The sequence below is a fragment of the Pteropus vampyrus genome, unplaced genomic scaffold, assembly GCF_000151845.1.
Source record: "Pteropus vampyrus isolate Shadow unplaced genomic scaffold, Pvam_2.0 Scaffold34, whole genome shotgun sequence".
Lineage (NCBI taxonomy): Eukaryota > Metazoa > Chordata > Mammalia > Chiroptera > Pteropodidae > Pteropus > Pteropus vampyrus.
Genome location: NW_011888815.1, coordinates 4345437 through 4351535, shown reverse-complemented (window position 1 = coordinate 4351535; position 6099 = coordinate 4345437).

Below are 6099 nucleotides of genomic sequence, written 5' to 3'. Positions count from 1 at the left end.
ACCCCGGGCGCGCGGCCCCGGCGCTCTGCGCACCCCGCACCCGAGGTTTCCGCCCCGGCGCGGAGAGGAGCGCGGCGCGCACACACAACGCCTCTTAAAGGCTCCGCGAGAGGCTTCGGATGCAATCAAGGACTTCGCCTCTCGCAACTTGGCGATGCCACGAAATCCGCCGCTCGCGCACCACCCGGGACTCCCGGCGCATCTTTGTGCCCACGGTGCCAGAGAAAGAGAAAAGTTCCCGGCTTTCTTTACGGAGGGCTAGCGAGCGGCGGTGGGGAGGTGCCACGAACCGAGCCTGCAAGGCGTTTTTCCACGCGAAAGATTTGGCCAGATCCGGGTGACGGTGGACCCTTCTCTGAATCGACTCGGATCACTCGCTCGGTTTAGGGGCCCGTTCATTTTTTGAAGAGGGGGAAAAAAAGCCGCTCAGAGTCTGTCTTTTTCCTCGTAGGGTTCACATGGCACAGGTATGTGGCCTGACATGTGAATCGCTCTAATAAAGCATCTCGGATGCTGAGAAGTGGAAGTGGGCTTCATCTCATTGTCGTGATGCAATTAAAATCAGTTTTCCTCAACTTTATCCTCTCTCGTTGGTTTTGGCGAACTCGCAAGCCAGCGTCCTGCCACACACTCGGTCGTGGTGAGACGGGAAAAGACCGATCTGTCCACTGACGGACAAGCAGAGGCAGCCTCCCGGCCTCCCCCGTGCATACCCCCTGAACACACATGTAAACGCACAAGTATCAGATGCATATTTGTCAATGTACGCAGACAAAGACTTCAGCGACCGTGCTTCTAGGTCAGAGAACAGCTGAGTACGGACTTCATTGTCCCTCAAGTTTCTTCAAAGTATTCATACTGTCATTAAAACACAGCCAGAGATTCTGCCCCAAATTGAGAATCATACCGGACAACTCGCAAGAACCACACAGCAGCCATGTTCTACCTCAAGAAATTCACTGCAATACGACCAACTTCATAGCCTCTGCCATTCTGCTCAATGGTCTAAAATCTTCCAGAGGGTTGTGTCTCTGAATTCCAAAGCACTGAGTTTTAAACATCAAGCATCTAACCTTTCCCCCTCCCCAAATACACTGTATTCAAATGCAGTAACCTTTCTGTTTGATTAGGACAAGTTAGTGGGTTGTGATTATTCCACATACACAGAAGAAAACTGTGACTCCAGCATACGCACTTTGCACCAAGAAAAAAATTGTGAGCTGGTAAGCCAAGCAGGTTTGTGAACAACTAAAATATTTTGTACATAAAACACCCTGAGCTGCAGGAAATATGAACACATTTAAACAGTAATTAACGACACAGGAAAGCGTCCTCGATAGTTCAAAAAATGGAGGAGATGAAGGATTTTTAAAAGAACATAAACCATATGTTACATTGACACGTGTAGATTGCATTTTGCATTCGATATCTTTTCAGACACAGGCAGCATACAAGGTAGAGCCTAAGTGGACATGTAGGCAGACGGGGGCTAGTATTTAGGGATGGAGAAATCCTCTTTCTGCTTCATTTCTGAAACCTTAGCTCTCACCCTTGCTCCGCTAAAAATCACATATTTCAGGAAAGCTGCAGGTACTGGGATTATGTGAAAGGCGTAAAAGACAAACGCAGAGTGGACACTGAACTATCATAAACCTAGTGAGTAATGAGATCTCCACAGAGGCAAGCCAGGCTTAAAATTTCAGGTCGATTAGAGACACAATACAACTTTCTCCTAAAGAGAACAAGAAGGATGGAAAAGAAATTATTTCAGGGAGGGTTTTCGGCTTCTATGATTCGAGAAATTGCCTAATGCTACAAATATCAGTAGATTAGAGGCAAGCTGAGCAGAGATGTTGTAGGGCTGGGTTGAAATAGGAAGTCTGATGTCAGTCCCCATCTCAATGGAATAGAAGATAGAATAATTGATTACAGGGAAATGTTGATCTCGCCTCTCGTACAGACACTTCCATGGCAAGATCACCTTTTACAAACATACAGTGGGGAAGATTTTCAGGAGGAAGAGGGTTCCCCAGTCCACTTAGAGATATTTGGGATTTGAAGTCTGCTCTGATGGCCTCAGATTTAAAATGAAGAATTTCCCAGCCGCCTTCAACAGAGACAGTGGAGCCTGCTAGGCACACGACCACAGAGCTGCCGTGAAGTCAGTGGTGTCTCGTTTTGTATTTTAGGACTCATTCATAGTTTTGCAGATGCTATTAAAAAGCAAATAAATAAATAATATATAAATGTATCAACCGTAGTTAATTTTACTGCGTAGAAGGAGGCCTGCAGACTGAGAAGAAAAAAAGAAACAATATTTTTAAAAGTCTCCTTTAGAGACACTCAAGGAAATTTTCCTTGAATAAAACAGCCCCAAGACTGATAAAGATCAATATATTGTTACAGGTAAAACAACAACAACAACAACAACAACAAAAACCCCCAAACAACAACAGACCATTCGACCCAGCCTTTTATTGCAGATGTAAATTTATTTTAATGAGAAGAATGGCAAGCTTTAATTTGGCCCGAGAAAGTTGGAAACACGTTTGTCTTCCTCTGGGAATTAAAAAGAAAAGAAAACCCATCCAAGAATATGAGTTTCTTACAAACAGTGGCCTGAAGGTTCTCATTCTTCACAGATTAAGCCACGATGTGAATACAGAGCCCAGCAAATACCGAGTTTAACTCTGAACTCAGTAGAAACCAGTTCTGTCTCCCAGGACTCATTGAATTCCTCCTTTCCCTCAGTCCAGCCCGTGTGTGTGTGTGTGTGTGTGGTGTGTGTGTGTGTGTGTGTGTGTGTGTGTGTGTGTGTGTGTGTGTTTCTCTTCCACCACACTGGTGGTTCCTGAATAGGAAAAAGGGGCTCCTATTGTGTCCCATCGAACTTCCAAGTCAATGCAATTTTTAACCACTGGCTTGTGGTACTTTGAAAATCACCAGGGGCTGTCAGAGTTGGGTCCTCTGAAAAATTTACAGTGCTAAATCAGAGCATATGCTGAGAGGGAAAAAAAAAAAATCGCTTAAGATTGGAGCAAGTACAGTATCGGTCTGCCCCCTAGTGTAAGAGTCCTCGCTGCCTAAAATTCAACTTTAAAAGAAAGGAAGCCCTTAAAGGGAAAGGACTTAAGGCTCACGTAGGCACAGGCGAATGAAACTTCTGTACATTTTAATCTGAATAATGCTCCGGGATTTAAAATTAATTGGCTCTGGCTTGGTTGGACCGGCCCGGATCTCCCCACCTCTTGCATTTCCCAAGTCACGGGCGGAGAGGTGATGCTTCCCCCCCCACCCCACCCCCCCTGAACCGGGTTTATGTGCGTCTCCCCTCACCCCCTCCTCTCTTTTTTTTTCTTTCTCTGTCTCTGTCGTCTCTCTCGCTGGCTTTTTAAAAAATGAGGAACCGTTCCTTGAACGTTCTGGACAGAGCCCAGATTGCTCCTTAAGTCAGCCCGCCGCGGTTGCAATAGACAGCAAAAAGGTAAACGTTTGCCTGAAATCCGCGCGCCAGCTCCTCCGCCCCGCCCGATGGTGAGTACCCTTGTCGTTGCGATTGTCCTCCTAGCTTAACCGGGCGCTCGGCTCCCGGGGCCGCGGCCGAGGGCTCCGGGAGCCGCTGGCGTCCCTGCCTGCCTGGCTGGCTGTCAGTTGCACAAGGTTGCAAGATGCAGCTCGGCGGCAAATCGAACAGTAAATTGTTGAGACTTAGTGCGAGCCTAGCGGCTCCTTTGCTAGAGGATCGAGTCGTCTACCGCTCGGAAAAAAAAGACGCTTTAGAGGACTGGTTTGCAGTTGGCTCTATCGGAGGCATGAGTTTGAGCAGACAGGACGAGGAGAGGGAGGCACCGCAGGCTTTCTGCTCCGGTTTAATCATATTTTGGCAGCTTTGCAATTGTATTTTCCCCCCCGTCTCCCCCCTCCGCCGCCTCTCCTTCCACACACACGGAATAAAATATGGCAATGCATTGAATTGACTGTCCCCCTCCCTCCCACGAACCCCTCAAACCACAGTCCTAGGCATTTCATACACGATAGCGACCCGATTTTTTTTTTTTTGAAAAACCCCAAGTCATCCCCAACCCCACACAGCCCAAGGAGAAAAGTGAGAAAGGAGAGAGAGAGAGAGAGAGAGAGAGAGAGAGAGAGAAAGAGAGAGAGAGAGGAAAAATAAAAAAACCCCAAAATACTGTAAGTAAACATACCAAAACCATATTTGCCTTGTTCAAGGTCCCAAATTGCTTGCATCTTCCTCCCACACTGGAATAACTCTCCTTTAGTTTGGCGGGTGAAATAAGCGCTTTGTTGGACCCCGAAAAGATGTGTCTTTGATAATTAAAGAGACTCTCTTCCTCCGTGTTTATCTAAGCGATTGTGCAAACTGATAAAAAGTAGGCACTAGCCTGCAGGCGACAACAGGAAAGGTGAAGAGAGAGATCGTCCACCTCAAGGAAATACTTCCCCATGAATCAGGAGCTCTCAGCCTAGGAAACCCTGCATACTAACTTTAGAGAGAGGAGCTTGTACATAGCTGCTGAGGAATGCAAGCCTCGCCTTTAAGAAAGAAAAAAAAAAAAAAAAAAAAAAAAAAAACCCCAAACCGTAGGTAGGAGATGTCTGGAGTGATCCTTGTCTCTCATCTCATTCCTTACAAGGAAGAGTGCGTTGTTACACCTTGTTTGGGGCTGGAAAGACGAGACTTTAAAAACACCCGTCCAATTGGAAAAAAAAAAAAAAAAATCTCCCAACTTAATGAGTTTAGTCGGAGGCTGGAGCAAACGGCTGAGCCTCAGCAGAAAACTGCCAACAACTCTAGGCGATATTGCAAAATAAGACGACCCGGGGCACAGCCGAATTCCAGTGTTTGGGGTCGAGAGGGATGGAGGCTAATCCTAAAGCAAGTTGGGAAAAAAAAAAAAAAAAAAACAGAGGGGGGAGAGGGGGGGGAAAAAGCAGCAGCAGCAGCCTGGCAGGCTGGCGGACGGGCTCCCCTCGCCCTGGATCAAAGATAGAACTTGAAACAGGAGGACGTTTTTCCTAGGAATCCGTTGGAATCCTCATTTTCTACTTTTAACTCAAGTTCCCCCAAGTGATTTTTCCCTCTCCCCTGCAGATTCGTGGCCCCCCCTCCTTTCCCAGTCCCCATTCTAGAACTTTCCTGAAGTGGAAACCTATTTCTTTGTGGGGGGGGGGGAGGAGGGGTTCCCCATTTCATGTCTTCACATAATGAATGCTTGATTCACCCCTCCCTCCCTCCAACCCCCAGGATGGATAAAGGAAGCAGAAATACAGTAACTGGAGAAAATAAGAATAAAGTATGCTGCCTCTCTCAGTTTAATACAGTTTTAACTAATGGATTTTTTTGTTTTGTTTTGTTTTAAGAGACGAATAATGGGGAAACACGGATCTTTTATTTTAGGAAACTGTTATGGTAAGATGTATGTCAGACTTGACAAATGGAACTAAAGCTCTTCGCTGCTTCTTGTCCTTGTCTTAAACAGGAATTAAGTTAAACACAGTGCTGAATGTTAATTACATGTTTACTGGCTAATGGAAATTACAAATGGTTTTGCCACCTCAAACAATGATGAAAACTCTGAAGACACTGTAATTATATACTTTGAGGGAAATAACTCAGAATATTGATCATAAGAAGTGTAAATCTTTTTCTAACTATTCATTAATACCATAAATATGGGCTACAGAAGTTTTTCCTTGCGGTTTGTCTCATCAGTTACACCGATGACGGTGAGGCCCCTCCCGCCGGTATAACCTGGGGGCTGTCCCCCTGCCTTTTCACCCCCCCCCCGCCCCCTTTAACCCCAGCAGAAGGTCTAGGGATAGTTGAACAGGGGGGTTGGGCTCAGGGCAGGTGAAGGTGATCACGGCCCAGCCTCTGCCCTCCGCTCCCCTGCGCTCCTCGCCTCTCTCCTCCCTCCCCCCTCCCTTCCCTGCCAGGTCTGATGGATGACCCCTTTCCCCAGCCTGGACGCCTGTGGGATAACCTGGCCTTCGGGCTCCTGATGGAGGACCACTCAGAGCACCCCAGAGACGCAGCCCTGACAACTTCAGTTCCCTCCTTCGGAGGTGGCTAGGGCA